A 19,019-nucleotide genomic window follows, 5' to 3' on the forward strand; every position below is an offset into this window, starting at 1 on the left:
CTGCTCAGAAGAACATAGCAATTGCTAGATTGGAGCACACCACTTGTCAGCTTCATCCATTTTCGTGTCTCCAATAGTGAGGCGTAACAGCTGCTTGAGAATAAAGTAGAAGACCACTGAACTGGCCCTTTCTCTACTAACCTGGGAAAGTGTATTCATAATTCAGATAAGTGAAATGTGGTTTAGTGACTTTCTGAAGTTACTGAAAAGATTTAGCCAAGAGTCCTGTGGCACCTTACAGATTAACAGATGTATAGGAGCATGAGCTTTCGTGGGTGAATACCCACTTCTTCAGATGAAAAGATTTAAATGCCTAATTCTTTTTCCAGATAATAGAAAATATGTTTCCCATGAATCCACCAGTGCCTGCAACTAAATAACTACACAAGTTCATTATGGAAGAGCATAAATCCCTCATAAAAAATCAAAATGAGTAAAAGCAAGACTCAGTCTTAAATTAAAATAAACCTACTGTCACATCTCTAGAGTTCAAAAGCGATTGAGTCTAATTCGACTTACCGAGTTCACTGAGGAGATGAAGTCCGGAGAAGTGATTAGAGAAGCCTTGAGTCGTGAGCACTTTTATACAGTTCCTAGGACTGCCTGGAGGATCTGCGATGCTGTTTATGGTGGAGATCCTAATTAGTTGCCAAACAAACTTGATTGCCTTGCTATGTCTTCCTTTGGACGAAGCTGTTTTCCTCAGGGGTTTTGATTATTGGGCCAATCTCAGCCTCAGAGGGCGTGACATGCACGTTGCACCCTTCATCTTTCTTTCATCTTAAATTGTACGGGCCAACTACATTCCTCATGTCATTCCATTGCCTTTTTTTGTGGCTGCAATGAGAATGAATGTCAAGGTGATTCTGAACCACTTCGGTAGCACAACTGGCTCTGATGGAAGGAACCCAGTTTGGTTCTTTCAATTCAGACTGGTCGTGCCCAGGGGCATTGGGTCATTCATTGTAAACCTGCTAGGAAGGAGAGAGCCATTTTTCTGCATTCTCACTATCTCCATCCCAAGTGGATCACATCCAGTTCCTTTTGAAGTCAAAGAGAATCATTCCATTTCCTCCAGCATGTTTCCTGTCAGGACCTGAAATTTGAAATTCACCTGTTGGCAGGGGTATGGTAAAATGCCCTATGAATAATTTTAGTCCCACTTTAAACTTTCAAACTGCATCTTAGCAGGGACCTAAATGTGATGGCTGTCTGTCCAGAGGTGAATTTCTCCCAATGGTGAGTAAAACTTCACCTAAGATTGGACTTCCACTTGTGTCACTAATGTTGTCACAAAGGGCTGCCTAGGACAGATTTGCTCAGGGGTCAAAGTAGGGATGGTGGTGAGTGAAAAGATTCAATCCTCTTTTGTAGATAAGGTTTAAGTTAAGTTTTGGAATCTGTACTCCATCAGAAACCATCTCTCCATCCATGAGCAGGCAAGAATCTGAAATCTTGTAAGACAATGCAGCTGACTGAGCCCTGCAAGAAGCTGAGGAGAAATGAAAATAACTCATTCTTGGGGAAGGAGGAGATGGCTGTGTGATGAGATTTGACATAAAGTCGGACTAACCATAGGGCATATTGCAGAAAACATTCCTGCCTGAACCACAATGTTGTTTAGAATGTAAAAGATATCCCGAAGAGTGGGTTCCATATCCAGAGAAGAGGGCAGAAGGATCTTCCTTTAATCTTACGCAATGGTAATGAATTCTTCCAGATTTGTGAAACGAGGCTCAGGGTAGGTTATCTCTGTAATATTGCCAAAGGAATTACAGGTGTGTACATTTCAAGCTTGTTTATGTGTCGTGTAGGAATAAAAATCTTAATACTGAATTCAAATGGAAAAAATGTTGGGATAAGACAGTGTAAGTCTGCTCAAGTGTAAATACCCACCACTGAGGCTAAATCTTCAAAGAAAGGGAATTAAAGTGCATGGCAAGACTTTAGGTGGTTGATTATTGTTCACTCTTACATGAGAAAATGTTTCACCCCAAAGTTCCCCAAAAAACCATAAAAACAAAATTTAAAAAAATCCAGAATGAGCCTCTCTAAGAGTTACTCTCAGGTTAGTGATTTATTTGGAAGCCATGTAATGTAATGTATTAGAGGGTTGGATGTGTTAGACGATGCATCTGAAGAAGTGGGATTTTTTTCCCAGGAAGACTTATGCGCAGATAAATCTGTTAGACTTTAAGGTGCTACCGGACTCGTCATGAGGTTCAGGAGAAATTGGTTAGTGTTCGGCATGAGTAGTCCAAACTATTGGGGTTCATTTTTGACTCTGCCAATCGCTCCCTGTCTGACCTTCCCCTAAATGTGCCTTTGCTTACCCCCATGGTAAACAGGTATAATTGTAATCTGCAGGGTGGATCATCTGAAGAGTCCTCTGATCTCAGCATTTCAAAGCACTTCAGAAACACCCATCATGTTTTATATGGCCAAAGCGGTGTATTATTATAATAGTAGAAACTGTTTACTAGGATTAGATGTTCCAATAGTGAAGATTGGCTTCACTTTAAAAATGCATGTCAAGGTCTCAGATGTCACTCCAGTGCTCCGTTCATGAGTGGTAGCCTCTGAAATGGGGGCTCTTTGATCTTCATTCAAATGAACCTTTGCATTTCCTGTTTATATATATTTTAAAATTGAAGGGTAGATGCTGAATCAGTGGAAAGGAGAACAGTTCCATCAACTTCAAATTGAAGGAAGGCACTTCACCCAACCTGGGTGAGAGAAAACCTTTCTGCACCTCCACCCAGAGCTCCTCATATCTAAGATACAGTGAAATCAATGGGAAACATCAGCTATTGCATCTCCACCCATGAGCAGCCAAGAGAACTGTGTCTTGTGAGAGACTTCAGCTAATAAAGAAAAGGAAAAAGCACAAGACTGACAGAGTTAAGGAGAACTTCTTCAGCTGTCAGATTGCTGTGGGATGAGACTGGATTAATTGCAAGTCTGATCAACATAGGGCATTCTGCAAGCCCCTTCTGCGACAAAGTTTTTCAGCCAGAATTAGAATGATTTTAAAGTGCAAAATTTACCCTCACCAGGACTCTTCTAACCTGAGCAGCATAAAATGCCGTCCCTCAATTGTAGGGCACAGAATATCACTGAAGTCTATGGAACTGGACTGATGTACACTAGCTGAGGACTCTTTACAGAGCAGTGTTTGTTAATCAAAGGGAAATGCAAAGCTTTTTTGAATGAAAAACCAAACAGCCCCAAATAAGGAGTGAGGTTGTGCTTCGCTCAGGGAGAGTCATTTCTTTGGCCTTTTAGTGTTTCCTATCCCCCTCCTGCTCTAGACTGGTTGCTTGACCTTATCTCAGGAGAGGAGTTTGAGGCAGGACTGTCCTTCAAGTGTATACTCATATATTACACTCCCACCATACCCAGCAGCACGTTAGCTCTATCTCTTCCCCCCACCATCTGCTTGTGGGCAGAAGTAATACACAGTGTCTTTGTTCTATGCTGACATATATTGGTAAGAATATAAAAAATATCATTAAGCAAATGAGCAAAAAAGACCCAAAATTCTATCTCAGGCAAATATACAGGCCTGAATACAACATTATCATCACTATCACACTAACACTCTTGAATAGCTGTTACCAAGGGCAGTGAGATGTGCCACCTTGGTGTTTGCACTGGTGCCTCCAGCATTGATCAGCACCATGCACCATTCAGCCTCTTCAGGGACTCTGGGTAGTGCCTCTGGATATACATGGGGCCAGTGTGCACGGCACCAGAGGCAGCTCTTGTCAGTGGAGGTGGCTGCGGCATTTGGTCATTGGGTGTGTGACGTTGCACTCCATATGTTTTATGGAAATATAGTTATGAGTGTGAATATGATGTAACTGGAACAAGCTTTATGCAAAAGGTCTCTTGTAAGGTATCATAACAAAGGTTATATCCTACTGAATATAGTCCTCCTATTTGTATGCATGTATCATTCTTGTATCTGAAACTAGAAATGTGAAGTATAACTGTGAGGTCCTATTGTAATTGTGCAACATGTGGGCCATTGATGGTGGTTTAGAATTTTGATGGCTCCCATTGACTAGGACAATTGGTTGTAAATGGTTTATTTACCTGCAAACCTTCCTGTGTACGTGTGGGCCAAACCTGGAAGAATGGAGACTGGGGTCTTACAGTGACGTGTGACCATGTGACATGCTACTGGAATCCATCTTAATCCTTGTACTTTTGCATTGATGAGGCGGGGGTGGGGAGAAGCACAGACAAAAGATTCCCACTTTGTGACAAAGCTATAAAAGAGGGTGGAGCAGGACAAAAGGGCTGCCAATCATGAGAAAACCCCTGCTTATCACCAGAGATGTCTGCTGGATCTAACAAGGACTGTACCAGGGGAAAGGATTGGGCCCAGACTAGGAAGGAGTCTAGTCTGTGAAGGAAGCTTATTGGAAGATCTTTGAGGGTTAGCTATTATCTGTAATCAATTTCTTAATGCATTAGGCTTAGACTTGCATATTTTGCTTTGTGACTTACTTTATTCTGGCAGTTATTACTTGAAGCCACTTAAATCCTACTTGGTAACTTAATAAAATCACTTTTGTTTATTAATAAACCCAGAGTAAGTGATTAATCCCGGGGGAGCAAACAGCTGTGCATAACTCTTTATCAGTGTTATAAAGGGTGGACAATTTATGAATTTACCCTGTGTAAGCTTCATACAGAGTAAATCGGATTTATTTGGGGTTTGGATCCCATTGGGAGCTGGATGTCTGGGTGCTGGAGACAGGTAATCTGCTGAGCTGTTTTCAGTTAAGTCTGCAGCTTTGGGGGCATGGACCAGACCCTGGGTCTGGGTTGCAGCAGGCTAGAATCTCTGGCACAACCAGATAGGGCTCTGGAAGTCCCAAGCTGACAGGGAAAATGGGATCAAAGGTAATTTCAGCACCTCAGGTGACAATCCCAAGGGGGTCTCTGTGACCAAACCCATCACAGGGTGTTCTCCTGGTCATCTGCTCTGCTTGCATGTGGCTGGGGAACCGGGGAGCCTGGGACTCTGCAGGTGATCAGATGGTTCCTGGGCAGGCTCTGGCTGAAGACCTGAGGGAGGCAGGGACAGAGAGACAGTTTTCTCAGAGCAGCCATCAGCAGACTCTTATTAAAGAGAGGGAAAAGGAGAAAGGTAAAGACAAGTGCAAAGTACTTCACTTAGAAAAAAAATCAAATGCACATGAGACGCTGTCTGGAGAGACTCATGACCATGAGTGCTGTCCTCAGGGTAGACTGTCAAAAAGCAGGGCAGAGACCCTAACTGGTGGTATGCTCTATAATTGGATTTCACCAACCCAGTACCAAGTGTGAGCTTCCAAAATACTACAATAGTTTTACAATGAGTCACAGACAGTCCCCTCAGACACTCCAGTCTATCATGTCTGCCAGGCAAGCTGGTCTGTGTGTTAAATGGTGGTGACTTCCAGCAAAAATCAAGAACATAGTCACATTATATCTAGTTCCACACTCACCCAGGTTGGATTGCAGCCGAGATCTCACACCAAAAACAACACTGATAGTCAATTCTACATTAAACTAACTAAAGTTTGCTAGCTAAGAAAAAGGAATGAGAGTTATTGAGATGTTAAAGCAGATAAAAATATATGTACAGGTTAGTCACAGTCTAGAATTCCTAAAGATAGCAGCGATTTGGGAAACCGGCAGTTTCTCAAAAGTCTTTTTGTGCTACCCAGAGTAACTCTTCTTCTCATTCGGTTATTCTGCCTGTGAGAATCCAACCAGTCCAGAGATGAAGAATTTTTCCTTGTGTCCATACTTCTAGTTTCTTCTCACAGAAAAGAAGCTGACAGGGTCACTTCCGATGTGGGCTCTTTCTCTGATGGCAGAGAGAGGGATGCATATAAAGTCTTTGATCAGCACACACAATGACCACTTGCCTTCAAATGCACAAGAATTGGCACTTTCCTGTTAAATTTCTTTATTTGCATTATATATAATGTAAATGTTTGCTATTATATTATAGCTGGGTACAGGTAAGTGAAAACAATGCATACGCCATCCCATTAGTTGTCAGGATGTTTAAACACCAAATACATTCTTTACATTTAACAATCACTTTCATTTATTCTTATACACAAGTGAATTGGCCTGGCTTCCAGCTGTGAGTTTGTCACTTCTCAGCTGACACTTGGTTTACCAGCATCACGGCACAACTACACAATGGGGAATAACTGGCTAGGCGGTAGTATAGCTGAAAAGGATCTTGGGTTCCCTAAAGCTTAGGCTGAGTTCACTGGAGTCTCAGTTAACGTCTCTGATCACTAAATCTACACAGTCTGCTGAGTCAAAAGCAACATCTTTCCTCCATTTGTTTTCAGGAATCTTCCATTGGAATCCAGGCAGACTGTTCCTCCTCCTCCGCTGAATCACTGTTAGCCAGTCAGATAACTGATTAACCAACCACCCCAAAACTGAGAATAGCAAAACATAAATAGCAAAATAAAACAAATTACTTTTCCCTCCCAGTTTCCCCTGTAAATAACATTCCCCAGGCTTCCCTGTTGGAGGGTTGTGACAATTAGCTTATGTTGTGATCCACTTTCACCGTGTGTTCTTTATTCGTGAGGATAATACTTCTCCAAAAGAATGACAAGATTGTCGATTTCTATCTTTTCCATAAAAAGCAACAGAGAGTCCTGTGGCACCTTAAAGACGAACAGATGTATTGGAGTATAAGCTTTCATGGGTGAATACCCACATGCGTCTGACGAAGTGGGTATTCACCCACGAAAGCTTATGCTCCAATACATCTTTTAGTCTTTAAGGTGTCACAGGACTCTCTGTTGCTTTTTACAGATCCAGACTAACATGGCTACCCCTCTGATATCTTTTCCATGAGTGTGGTAGAACTGTAAATCTCAATACTTATTTCAAACTTCAAAAACTTGCTTTAACTCACACCACCCATTGCAATGAAAGCCACCAGGTGCACTGTGTGCGCTACTTTATCTTTCCTTGGAAACACATCTCTCTAATGGGTCACAGTAACCCAGTGGTAAGTAATTTCTCAGGTTTGTGAAATGAGGTACAGGCTAGGTTCTCTCTTTAATATTGCCTTCTTTATACATGAACATAATCATGGTTCCAAGGAATTACAAGTGTATACAGTTAACTTTACAGTCTTTACAATTAAAGTTTGTTCATGTGCATTGTAGGAATAAAAATCTCAATATAGAATTCAAATGGGAAAAATTTTGGTACAAGAAAATTTATGTCAGCTCAAGTGTAAATACCCACCATTAAGCCAATACCTTCAGATAAAGGGAGTTAAAGTGCATGGAGGCACTCGATGGTTGATCATTGTTCTCACTTAGATCAGAAGACGTTTCAGCTAAAAGTTCCCCAAGAAATCATCAAAAAATCAATACAAAAATATATCCAGAATGAGCCTCTCTAAGAGTTCCTCTCAGGTCAGTGACATATTTGGAAGCCATGAATGGTAGGAATCCAGTAGGGTTCAGGAGATACAGATTAGTGTTTGGCATGAGTAGTCCAAACTAATGGGGTTCATTTCTGACTCTGCCAATCACTCTGTCTGACCTTCACCTCCGGTATCTCCGTCTCAAACAGGTATAATTATATCTCTCATGGTGGATTGTCTGAGGCTTCCTCTGATCTAAGCATTTCAAAGTACTTCACAAATGCTCATCAAGTTTTATATGACCAAAGAGGTGTATTATTATAATAGTAATAACTTTTTACTGGGATGAGATGTTCCAATATTGAAGATTAAATTCACTTGAAAAACACATGTCAAGGTCACAGATGTCATTCCCGTACTCAGTTTGTGATTCCTAGCCTTCGAAACTGGGGCTCTTTGATTTTCATTCCATATTCCTTTGCATTTCCCTTTTATATATATTTTAAAGTTGAAGGTTAGATGCTGAGCCAGTGTAAAAGAGCACAGTTCCATCAACTTCAGACTGAATGAAGGCACTTCAACCAGCCCATATTACAGAAATCCTTGTTTGGAGTGTATCTTTCTGTGCGTACTGTAGCCAATGATTTTAGTTTATTGTTCATTTATTGTGTGGTTATGATTAACTAACATGTTATGTCATATATAATCATTTGTTGACTAGAGTTATATTGTAGGATTATAGAAGTATAAGATTGATTAGTAGTTAGAAGAGATAATTATGTATTAGGTATCAAAGTAATTAGAGCTGAAACGCAAGGCCTACAGGCTGAGGCCTGTAAGATTTTAGCTTAGCCATACTGGGCCATAGAGTTAATTAATGCTGATATAAGTAAGTGACCCAAGGATAACCCGATGCTCTAAGAATACAGGAAAAGACGTACCAAGTGCTAATATTGCTGGAAGATTAATTATAAATCATAAAAATGCTGTAAAGGAGTATCTGTTTCCAACATGTGCCTTAACCATAGGATACAGACTGTGTGTCAATGCTAATGAGAATAAAGAGAACCTAGAAAACCTATCAAAATCAGGGTCCCTTAAGTTTCATGGGGACATCAGACCAATAAGGAAAAAGAGGGTTGACACTTTTATGGATGTGCGCAAAACGCAGGTATAGACAGAATCACATTATAAAAGAGGGTGCCCAGAGCAGGAATATTGAGCTCCCTTTGGGAAGCTCCAGCAGGAACCATCCCTCTACTGATGATCAATCCAGAAGAGATGCTATTGTTAAGGATGTGAGCACAGCTAGTTTTGTAACTTGTGCATAGATTTTCTATATGCTTGATAATCATAACCTAAATTGCAACTTTAATAAAACTTGTAAAACAGACTAGACCTTGTAGTTGTGAATGTCTGTGTGGTCACTACCTTTGGTCTTTATGTGTTCCCAGAGACTCTAACTCTGAAACAAGTAGCAGAGGTGACTTTCACTCTGTTAAGCTTGAAACTGTATCCGCAGAGCCGAACCCACAGTGGTGTAATACCACATAACAAAATTCACTTTAAATAACATAAAAGGCTACAGTACTCTGCCTCTCCACCCCCAGCTGCTCAGATCCAGTGTACAGTGAAATTAATGGGAAACATCAGCTACTGCATCTCCACCCATGAGCAGCCGAGAGAACTGGGTCTTGTGAGAGACGTCAGCTAATGAAGAAAAGGAAGGAGCACAAGACAGACCTAGGGCATTCTGCAAGCCCCTTCTCCGACAAAGCTTTTCAGTCATAATTTGAATGATTTTAAAGTGGAAAACACCCCGCCAACAGGATTTCTTCTAACCCGAGCAGTATAAAATGCCATCCCCCAATTGTAGGGCACAGAACATCATTGAAGTTTATGGAGCTATTCTGATGTACACTGGCTCAGCCTCCTTTACAAAGCAATGTTTCATAAGGAAAGGGAAATGCAAAGCTTTTTTTGAATTCAAGTCAAACTGCACCAAGTTCAGAAGTTAGGAATCATGAACTGATGACTGGCATGACGTCAGAAACCTTAACATGCATTTGTGAAGTTCATCTCATCCAGCATTTCTCACATGCGGCCACCATTGGATTTGTTTGCAGCCACGACAGCCTCCAAAGCATGGATCAAGATTTGATGGGGGGGGGGGGGGGGAGGGGCAAAGAAGTGTCTCCTCCCTGCCATGCCCAGATGTTGCTCCTGAATAGCTGTTATCAAAGGGCAGTGAGATTCGCCACCTTGGTGTTTGTGCTGGTGCCGCCAGCATTCATCAGCACCCTGGAGCCTCCTCGGGGGCTGTGGGCAGTGCCTCTGGAGACACATGGGGCCAGTGTGTGTGGCATTTAGTCGTTGAGTGTTCTCCTGGGCACCTTTCCCGCTCCCTCCTGGCCAGGGCCCAGGGAGCCTGGGACTCTGCAGGTGAGCAGATGGTTCCTGGGGCAGGTTCTCGCTGAAGGGCCGGGGGAGGCAGGGACAGAGAGACGGTTTTGTCAGAGCAGCCATCAGCAAGAGTTTTTGTTGTGAGAATCACTGCCCTAAACATACCTCGCTGGTAATACATGACTAGAACTGGGTCCATGGATAGTTTACATTAATACAGATTTCCCTATAGCTTAGCTAGAGTGGTAAATTCACCAATTACTTATGCGAGCCAGAGGTTTGTTTAGTAGCTGTCTCACTGGTCATGGGATCACAGCTGTATTGTGAAAGAGACAGGCTTGGCTGGTTAAGCCAGACTCTTATTAAAGAGAGGGCAAAAGGAGAAAGGTAAAGACAAATGCACCGGACTTCACTTAGGAAAAAAAATCCAATGCACGTGAGATGGTGTCTGGAGAGACTCATGACTACGAGTGCTGTCCTCAGGGCAGACTGTGAAAACACAGGGCGGAAACCCTAGCTGGTGCTATGTTCTATAATTAGATTTCACCAACCCAACTGCAGTAAAACCTGAGAGTCTCTGGATTAAGTTTAGAAGTGTGAGCAACGAGGGTAATGTCGTGGTGGGAGTCTGTTGTAGACCACCAGACAAGGGGGATGAGGTGGACGAGGCTTTCTTCTGGCAACTAACAGAAGTTACTAGATCGCAGGCCCTGGTTCTCATGGGAGACTTTGGAGAGAACCCAGGGGAGAGCAACAAAAAGGATAAAAGGTTTAGAAAACCTGACCTATAAGGAAATATTAAAAAACTGGGCATAGTTACGTAACCTTTCGGTGGGCTAGAGTTCACTTCATTGTCCTTCTCCAGTGCCGAAAACCCCCCAACTCCCATAGAAAAGCAGATGGAGACCCAGAATTCAGTCTCTAAGGATTGCACAGGGTCAACTTCCCCATGTTCAAGTCCCAAAAAGAACAAAAGGGAGGAACTTAATTAAGTACCAACTTTATCAATTTTATGGTAAAGAAACACCAAAAATAAAAATAATTTAATTTTTACAAAATAACACGGCTATTTTATAACCCACAGACATTATCTTCACAGTTAAACAGAAATAAAGTAAACAAATTCAATCTAAACAGGTCAGTCCCCACAGAAACACAGTGAGAAGAAACTCAGAGTTCCCAAAAGCTTAGGTTGAGTTCACTGGAGTCTAAGGCTACATCTACACTACAGGGGGGGGGGTCGATTTAAGATACGCAAATTCAGCTACGCGAATAGCGTAGCTGAATTCGACGTATCGCAGCCGACTTACCCCGCTGTGAGGACGGCGGCAAAATCGACCTCCGCGGCTTCCCGTCGACGGCTCTTACTCCCACCTTCGCTGGTGGAGTAAGAGCGTCGATTCGGGGATCGATTGTCGCGTCCTGACGGGACGCGATAAATCGATCCCCGAGAGATCGATTTCTACCCTCCGATTCAGGCGGGTAGTGTAGACCAGGCTTCAGTTAGAGTCTTTGATCACCAAATCTACACAGTCTGCTGAGTCAAGAGCAACATCTTCCCTCCACTTGCTTTCAGGAATCTTCACTTGGAATCCATACAGACTAGGGCTGCCAACTTTCTAATCACACAAAACCGAACACCCTTGCCCTGCCTGAGGCCCCGCCCCCACTCACTCCATCCCCCCTTCTTCCATTGCTCACTCTTCCCCACCCTTTCACCAGGCTGGGGTAGGGGATTAGTTTGTGGGACAGGGTGAGGGCTCCAGCTGGGGGTGCAGACTCTGAGGTGGGGCCAGAAATGAGGGGTTCAAGGTGCAGGTGGGGGATGTTAGGGTTCCTTCCACACGCTGAACTCTGGGGTACAGATGTGGGGACCCGCATGGAAGACCCCGTGAGCTTATTTTTACCAGCTTAGGTTAAAAACTTTTTTTAGGCACAAATTCCACCTTGTTTTTGAACAGTATGCTGCCACCACCAAGTGATTTAGACAAAGAATTAGGGAAAGGACCACTTGGAGTCCTATTCCCCCCTAATATTCCCCCAAGACCTGCACCGACCTTTCCTGGGGAAGGCTTGAGAATAATATCCTCACCAATTGGTACATGTCAACACAGACCCAAACCCTTGGATCTGAAGAACAATGAAAAATTAATCGGGATTTTAAAAGAAGAATTTTAATTAAAGAAAAGGTAAAAGAATCACCTCTGTAAAATTAGGATGGTAAATAGTTTACAGAATAACAAAAGACTTAAAAACACAGAGGATTTTTCCTTTAGGCAAAACTTGAAAGTTACAAAAACAGGGATAAACCTCCCTCTTAGCACAGGAGTGAATGGAGTAGGACTTTGGGGAAGGGGTGGGGTAGATCCTGGGTTGCCCTTAAATTCAAAATGTGATCTTCAGCATAAAAAGTTGGGAGACCACTGGGTTAGATATTAGGAAAAAAACTAACTCTACAGGTAGTTAAGATGTGGAATAGGCTTACCAGTGGCTACAGCTTTATTCACCATTTTTAGCAGATTAGTTTTTCCCAGACAAATCTTGACAGACTGAGGTGCAAATTCCATGTCTGTAGTATTTCAAAAGTCAAGGGAATGATGTGGAGAAAAGCATATAAAGGCTGCTCCCTATCACCCACAAACTAATGGGTTCGCAGAAAGATTTAATGGAACTTTAAAAGCTATGCTAAGAACATACGTCACCAGGCATGAGAATGATTGGGACGTTTTACTTCATTATTTGCTCAATGCAGACAGAAGTGTTCCCACAGAATCTACTGGCTTTGCCCCTTTTGCTCTCCTGCCTGGGAAGCAGATTAGGGGAGCCTTAGATTTGATTGGAGGCTCTGGGGAGGGCAGTACTGAGGAAAGAGGACAGCCTGTAGGGGAGCATGTCACTCATTTTAAGGAGAATTTACAGGTAATGAGGAATTGAGGGAAACTGACCCTTGAAACAAGTCAGGGAACTCAGCAAGTTTATAATGGTCAGCAAACAGGAGAAAGATCATTTGACATGGCTGATTTGGTGTTAGTGCTGACCCCAGTGATGGGGGGAAGAAAGGCAGGATGATTGGGAAGGACCTTTTAAGGAGATTGAAGGGGTGAATGCCGTCACATCTGATGTAAGGAAGCCCAGCAGCAGAGGAACGGTGCAAACTGTGCATATCAATAGATTAAAACGTACTCTGAAAGGGAGATGGCAGTAAATTTGGGGCCATTTAGGGATCTGGGTCAATAATCTGTCAGGGACGGTACTGGGTCCTGCTGTGAAGGCAGGGGACTGGACTTGATGGCTTTTCAAGGTCCCTTCCAGTTCTATTAGAAAACTGACTGTGAAAAACAGCGGAAAAATATGAAATCAATGGAAGAAGTTATCTAAATTTGGTCTGTAACTAATTAGACCTATAAAGGGTAAAAAAGTCTCACTGCTCTGCATAGGTAAAGGGAAGTGAGTGGGCACCTGTCCAAAAGAGCCAAAGGGAAGGCTAGAACTTTTAAAAATTGAAACAAGACTCCCCTTTTGTCGTCTGTTGTTGTTCTCAGGGAGAGGCAGACAGGGGGCAGTTATGCTGTGAGAAGCTTGGGCCAGGTATGAAAAATCATCAGTATCATACCTAGAAACTATTCATCTAAAACCCCAGATATGTAATTGGATAAGGAAATTTCTAGAAAGACACGATTAGGTTCATCCCTTTTATTTCTTTTTGGCTTGTGGATTCCTCTGTGCTAACCCCAGGTGCTTTTGTTTTGCTTGTAACCTTTAAGCTGGATCTCAAGAGAGCTATTCTTGATGCTTAATCCCTGTAGTCGTTTTTTTTAAATCGAGTAAAAGCCTGAGTTCCCAGATGTATTTTCTTCTTTTTTTCATTAATAAAATAGACCTTTTTAAAGTACAGAATTGGATTTTTGTGTCTTAAGAGGTTTGTGCACATGTTGTTTCATTAGTTGGTGGCACAGCTGATTACCTTTTTTTTCTCAGCTCTTCCCAGGAGGAGGGGTGTAAGGGCTTGAGGTATCCTACAGGAAGGAATTCCCAAGTCCTCCTTCCTGGGTTCTCCAAGGGGTTTTGCACTTGGGTGGTGGCAGCATCTACCAATGCAAGGTCAGAGAAAAACTGTAACCTTGGGAGTATAATACAAGCCTGGAGTGGCCAGTATTAATTTTTAGAGTCCTTGCGGGCCCCGACCTTTTGCACTCAAAGTGCCAGAGTGGGGACTCAGCCTTGACCGTCAGCATGTACAGCTTTCCTCTGGGTATCCACACTGTTACTTATCACCTTATTATCTTCTAGGTGTCTGCAAATTGATTCCTTAATTATTTGCTCCATTGTCTTTCATGACTCCTGCAGATAACCTTGGTGTAGTGTCGATTTTCTATAAGGGCAGAACTGAGGCAGGCAGAACTGAAGCAGTCAGTTGTGTTTGCAACATACTTTGACCAAGGAATGGGCGTTTCTGTTGGCCAGTAGATGAACACATGTGGGCAAAGAGTCAGAAGAAGATGAATTTCACTGAGTTTTACTGGTTCAATGAAATCCAATATCTCAGTGTGAAACTGAACTAGTTTTGCCCCATTGCCCTAAATCTTGTCAGCTCATCTCCAGCACTGCAAAGTGAGTGCAAAGTTGGTGTCAAGGAGCAGAGCTGGTTGGATGTACACCTCTCACGAGGTTGTCATAAAAGACTGCTTCTGAGACAGATGCTACATGCTACATGTCACTGGAGGTCCCATCAGAGGAGAAGAGAAGAATTTCCTGGAAAAAGGAGAATTATTCTAAAAAAGGGCTGCTGACTCCATAATGATGTTTCAGCAGAGTCTCTGTTGGAGAGTTTATGATTCAAAATGCTCTCAAATGACATTTCAGAGATATATTGGTTTAAACATTCAGCCTTAGCCTCTGGAGGAGCAGTAGTGATGGAAATGAGATTTGATTTGGTCTGAGGGCTCCAGATAAAGCACCCATAACAAATGGTCAGGTGAGTAAAGTTTTCCCAGCATTCGTCTTTATGAATAATCCTTGCGGAAACACCCAAACCCTGGGGAAGGCAAGATCCATAGAACTGGGAGGGTGATTTGAGACGTGCCCGTTGGGAAGGACTTTCTAGAGAAGAGCCAAGCTTTCAAAGCTCTCTAGAAGCAAAGGCATCTTGTCCTGAAAGTTGATCTGCCATTCAAGGAGTTCGGGCTAGAGTTCAGTTTACTTTGTTAAAACAGGTAATGCAAGATGGAACTGCACCCCAGTATGGAAGCCCCTCATATTGCTGTAAACTACTTCAAGGGCTGAATTCTCCTATGACTCCAGGGCTTCAAAAAGTCAATTTTGAGAAGTGCCTGATGCTGCTGGCTCTTCAGGGATGAATTTTGTCTAGGGCAATGTTTAAAGAAGGAGGGAGCAACAAGGAGAACCAGAAGACGGCTATTATGATGCATCAGAGTTTTTAATGCGAGTGACATTTGCAGTACACAGTTACAGGAAAAATACTAGAGCAGAACAAACATATTTTCAGTTTTTGAAGAAGGGCTGCGACCGATCACCAACCTCAATGGGATGTATTTCATGCACGTTTTGTTGTTGTTGTTGCAGCTGTGGAGGTTGACAAGTCCCCTCTGAAACCATTTTAAGCTACTTTTATTACCCCAGTCGGTGAGAAGTGAGAGAAAGCAAAACAGAAGCAGAGGACTACGCAGCTTCTCAGTCAAACATCTGCCACAGAGAAGGTCAAAGCGAGACGCTAAAGATACGTATTGATGGGAAGGATAGAACAGATAGGGTCCAATTCTCCTTCACAGCATGCTTTCTTTTTCCCACTCTCAAGGGACATAAACTAATAATAAATGTAGCTGATGCCTGTCTTAAGGCCCCTATTTCCTTTAAACTGCGGAGTTAGGGTAAACAGCCTGTGTGTAATTCAGAATGAGTCCATATGTGAATAAAAGAATCAGCACCTGGTTGGCATAGCATTGGCAGAAAGAATCCCAAAGCGCAATATTAGAAATGCAGCATGGCTATCAGACCAAGGTGCTGCGCACACACAGCTCCCACTGAGTTCAACTGGAGCAATGTTTGCACAGCACTTCTAAAAGCCATGCCCGAAAGATCATGCGTGAATCTGTAACTTGCTGTTCATTTCCTGGTTCTTCTTTCTTCAACAAATATTCCTGATAGGTTTAACATGGCCCACAGTTTCCACTGAGGTACCTATGGCAAGATAACCCGGAACCACATAATCCCCCATAACCATAACCGCCCAGGTAACCACCTAATCCCCCATAACCGTAATGGCCGCCGTAACCACCGTATCCCCCTAAACCGTAATGGCCGCCGTAAAGGCCTCCATAGCCATATCCCCCATGACCGAATGAGCCCCCGAAACCGGGTCCGACCACAGGTGCTCCTAGGGCTCCCACTCCACTGTGCTGAGGGAAATTGCTCATAATTGGTCCTGGGAGGGTTACGACAACCGGTGAGGGTCTGATCACCACTTCGGAGTCCTGGCACTGCCTAACGCACGGCTCGTTGCAGGTACCAGTGACTGGACAGGGCCGGGCCACCCCGCATTCTGGATAGCACAGGCTGGAGAAGGTCATCTTTCTGGGATGGAGGTAAACCTGAAACACACAAGAGGGACTAGAGTAAAGAGAAGGTACAAGGGCTGGTGGAAGGAAGGTTTCAAAGCTCGGTGCGGCCCAAGAGAGAAAGGAAAGTGGACTTAGTTCATGGCCATGTCTTTCTTTCTATAGCCTCTTTCTACACCTTTTGTCCACTCGCATTAAACTTCTCTCCCAACTGGCCCCCTTGAGTCCCTCTCAATGGCTTTGTTTGAAAAACAGCGACTGGAATAAGTGTCACTATTTCTATGATCTACACCTGGGATTCTGTGTCCATTTTAGACATTTCTCAAAGAGAACATGACTGGGATCATGGTCATCACTTCCTTTCCTTTGAGGATTGAACCTCTGTGTGCAAACCAGTTGAGTCTGGTATTACAGTGTCGTTCTTTGATTTTCGAAAGCTTGTGAGTCAACAATACTTGCTGATGAATACACAGAAAACTTTATTTGTCTCCAAAGAAATTATTAAGGACAAGCTCTTCAGCTGGGGTTCAGGTGCACTGACTTCCATGGAGCGACACTAAATTACATCATTTGAGGAAAAGCACCTTCAATGGGTAATTCTGCTGAAAAGAGCATAAGAATTGCTAGACTGGATCTCACCACTTGTCAGCTTAATCCATTCTCCTGTCTCCAATAGTGAGTAGTAACAACTGCATCAGAAGAAAGGAAAAGACCACCGAATTGGTCCTTTCTGGAATAACCTGGGCAACTTTCTTCCTAATACAGCTAAGTGAAAATGGCTAAATGACTTTCTAAAATTTCGACTTTCTAAAGTTACTGAAAAGATTTCAATACCCTAAATCTATTTCCAATTAATAGGAAATATTTTTCCCAATTGCATATGTTGCTCCTAAAACAAATCATGAATCCACAAGCTCCTGTAACTGAATCACTACACAAGTTAATTATGAAAGAACACCCTGATCCCTAATAAATATCACAGTGAGTACATATAAGACTCAGTCTTACATGAAAATACCCCCTACTGTCACATTTCTAGAGTTCGAAAGTGATTGAGTTGAATTGGACTTACCCAGTTCAATGAGGAGATGAAGTCCAGAGAAGTGTTTAGAAGAGCCCTGAGTGGTGTGCGCTTTTATACGGTTCCTAGGACTGCCTGGAGGATCTGTGATGCTGTTTATGGAGGCGGTTGTAATTAGGTACCAAACAAACTTGATTGTCTCGCAAAATCCTCCTTTGATGCAGCTGTTTTCCTCAGGGGTTGTGATTATTAGGTTAATCTGATTCTCAGAGGGCGTGACATGCACATTGCACTCTTCATCTATGTTTCATCTTCAAATGGTAGGGGCCAACTGCGTTCCTCATGGCATTCCATTGACTTGATTGGTGCTTCAATGAGAATGAATGTCAAGGTGATTCCGAGCAGCATCAGGAGCACAAGTGGGTGCAATGAAAGGAATCCAGTATGGTCCTTTCCATTCATGCTGGGCATGGTTCAGGGCATTGGGCAGTTCATTCTAACCCTACCAGGAAGGAGGGAGCCATTTTTCTGCATTCTCAACGGGTCAGACCCAATTCACTTTGAAGTTAATGGGAATCATTCCATTGCCCACTAGCATATTTCTTGTCAAGGCCTTAAGTCTGAAATTCACCCTTTGGCTGGGGGATGGTACGATGCCTATGAAGAACTTTAGTTCCATTTTAAACTTTCAAACTGAGTCTTAACATGGTCTCAAGTGCAGTATGGGCTTTTGTGATGGCTGTCTGCCCAGGGGTGAATCTTACCCTATGGTGAGTAATGCTTGTCCTAACATTGGACCTCCACCTGGGTCACCAATGCCGTCTCAAAGGGCTGCCTAGAACAGATTTGCTCATGGGTCAAGGGGAGGGATGGCGGAGAGTGAAAGGAAGCAGTGCTCTTTTATGTCAGGATCTCTCCAATCATGAGCAGCCAAGAAAAGGACGTCTTGTGAGACAATGCAGATGACTGAGCCCAGCAAGAAGCGGAGGAGAGATGAAAATCACACCTTCTTGAGGAAGGAGGAGATGGCAGTGGGATAAGATTTGACATAAACTGTGACCAGCCATAGGGCATGTTGCCAAAAAGCTTCCTGCCAGAATCAGAATGTTGTGTAAAGAGTGACAGAAATCCGCAAGGGTGGGTTCCATATCCAGGGAATGAGGCAGAGGAGTCTTCCTTTGATTAAGAGGCCCTGAACCTCTTTGAAGTTGAAGCAACTGTGCTGATTTACACCGAGGGGGCACCTTCATTTTCCAGTTAAAATATTTTAAAAAATACCAAATGCAAAACTACATTCAAATGAAAATGAAATAACCCCAGATTGTGTGGCTTTAAGTTATGACGCGCTTAACGTAGGACGTAGGAGCTTGGCCTCCATTTTGTTTAAAGTGACTCTATTACTTAGGGTTACCATATTGCAGTCCTGGAAAAAGAGGACACTCCAAGGGGCCCCGGCCCCGCCCCAACTCCACCCCTTTCCCGCCCCCGGCCCTGCCCCAACTCCGCCCCTTCCCCAAACTCCCTGCCCCTACTCCGCCCCCTCCCCTGAACGCTCCTCCCCCCTGCTCCTCCCCCACCCCTGCTTCCCGCGAATCAAATGTTCGTGGGA

This window comes from Emys orbicularis, chromosome 1 (assembly GCF_028017835.1).
Source record: "Emys orbicularis isolate rEmyOrb1 chromosome 1, rEmyOrb1.hap1, whole genome shotgun sequence".
NCBI lineage: Eukaryota > Metazoa > Chordata > Testudines > Emydidae > Emys > Emys orbicularis.